Source organism: Aplysia californica, unplaced genomic scaffold (assembly GCF_000002075.1).
Source record: "Aplysia californica isolate F4 #8 unplaced genomic scaffold, AplCal3.0 scaffold00007, whole genome shotgun sequence".
Classification (NCBI taxonomy): Eukaryota; Metazoa; Mollusca; class Gastropoda; order Aplysiida; family Aplysiidae; genus Aplysia; species Aplysia californica.
Genome location: NW_004797277.1, coordinates 1,686,831 through 1,689,313, shown reverse-complemented (window position 1 = coordinate 1,689,313; position 2,483 = coordinate 1,686,831).

The window sequence follows — 2,483 nt, the reverse complement described above, 5'->3', positions numbered from 1 at the left end:
TTTGCGAACAGAGTTACCCTACTTGAGTTGTTAAAAATCAAAGTGAAACTATCAAGTGTTGGGATAAATTTCGGAAGAACGCTTTTTAAAAATGATTACGCTGACAAAAAACCTCTTCCGGAGGAAAAGGAGATGGTTTTCTTCGTTTAATTTGACTTTAGAATGAAGGGCGAGAGGTCATTAAAATAAAAAATAAAAACCTAAGACTCCGCACTGAACGTACCCGAACCGCTGATGAACAGCAGTCGATCTGCGCACGCAAGGAGGTGCTATTCCTATTCTTCTTCTGGAAAAACGAAAGAGAGCTTCAAAACAGACTGCAGCGCCATCTGAAGCAAAGAGCATACTTCCTGCGGACACTTTTTAGGCTGAGTGGCCCATCTTGTCTTGTACTATCTTTGCTCTCGACTCTCGAAGTATTCGAGCGCGCGGAGACTTCGCTATGTAAATCGACTACGATACGTCGTAAATGCAATGATAGTACATAACAAGATGGGCCATTTCTCTCTTTGAGCCAATTAAAAAAAGTGTCCTCAAAATTCGGTGGCGCCCTCTTCGCAAATGCGCACCCTTTGCGAACAGAGTTACCCTACTTGTGTTTAAAAAATCAAAGTGAAACCAGAGAGTATTTAATTATAGAGAGCGGAAACGAAGCCTCTTTTCGCGTATCCAGGTCACCAGCTGATCGTGAAACGAGGCGCGGTAAACAAAGCTAATGGCGGCTGTCGGCAGTCGCAAGTCACCCGCAAGTGTAACTGGTGTTCTGCGGCAGTCTGCGTCCGTGCCAATTCAAGATCGCACAATTACCAGACCTAGCATTCTTTAGCTTTCCAAAGGACCCTGAAATGTAAAAATTTGCACATGTACTTTTTCATTAACCTTATTTAATATCGTTTTTCTCATGTGTAGATCTAGATCTAGATCTAGATCTAGGCTTGCTTATCTAGATCTAGATTCTAGGCCTTACTAGATATCTAGATCTATCTAGATCTAGATCTAGATTTAGATCTAGAATACCTGGACTCTAGACCTAGATCTAGAATCCTAGAGATATAGATCTAGATATAGATCTAGATGTAGATATAGATCTAGATCTAGATTAGATAATAGATTGTAGTATTGTAGATCTAGATCTAGTATCAGTGTCCGGGTCCTGATTAGAACTAGATCTAGATCTAGATTCTAGATCTAGATCTAGATTCTAGGTCTAGAAGGGCCTAATGTAGCGGGCCTAGTGGGTCTACTAGGACCTGATCTAGATCTAGATCTATCCTTGGGCCTTATTATCATAGCATAGACATATTATAATGTTTGCTTCTACACATTCCTTCCTCTAATTCTTCACAACACATGCGACAGTGCAGTCGATTAGCCTAGTTACTGTTCGTCCCGTCATGCCAGGACGAAACATTGTTGTTAAACCTTGGAGGACGAAACATTGTTGTTAAACCTTGGAGGACGAAACATTGTTGTTAAACCTTGGAGGACGAAACATTGTTGTTAAACCTTGGAGGACGAAACATTGTTAAACCTTGCTATAACTTAACTAGATCTAGCGAATAATACACGTTTTTCTGGGGGGGGGGGGGGGGCTCTGATCGTGGTCTATAGAGTTTAGAGTTACAGTGTTTGCCTCTCATTCAATAGGTCTGAAACATGACTGGGACAGACATTTTTCTTCTCTAAAGTTTTCTCTTTTCACCTCCCGGCTCAATATGTTTTGTCATCTGTTTTCCTCCTCACTTTCTGCCCCCACCCCCCCACCCCCCACACACACACCCCTTTTGCCTCCTCCTCTGGGGCTCCTGGCTCTTTCTGCAGCCTTTAACTACATGTACTACTACTGCCACTCATTGACTCCTTTTATCTGACTGCTGTCTTTCAGTCACCTGACCTTATGGTAAGTAAGATCTAACACCTAGCCTTCTCGAATAAGGGCGAAAAATGTCGGAGGTCCCGTGTGTAAGTTGCGCAAGTTAATTAAGGATCCCTTCGTATTCTTAAAATCAAAAGAGTAGGCTAGGCTTTGGCCCCCACCTGGGCAAAATTAAAAATTCCTACCAAAGTGAAAAAATTTAGTGTGCCCCGCCTGTTCATATGAGACCTATATGCTGTCGCAGGCGCCGTAAAGCGCTTACCCCCCCCCCCCCCCCCCCCTCCAAAAAAAGAAAATAAAAGAAAATACCGTATTTAATACGCTATAACAGTGTTTAAAGTGATCTGAATTTAAAGAATTTTTGGGGATCACCCAGTATTGATTTCCCCTTTAATTCTTCATCAGTTTGAGAGTGAGTGGGCATTGAAAATTCACTGATAAGTTCCATTTTTTAAAAGTTAAAAATTACATATCATCGTCTTCATACTCTCTCTCTCTCTCTCTCTCACACACACACACACATACACACACACACTCTCTCTCTCTCTCTCTCTCTCTCTCTCTCTCTCTCTCTCTCTCTCTCTCTCTCTCTCTCTCTCTCTCTCTC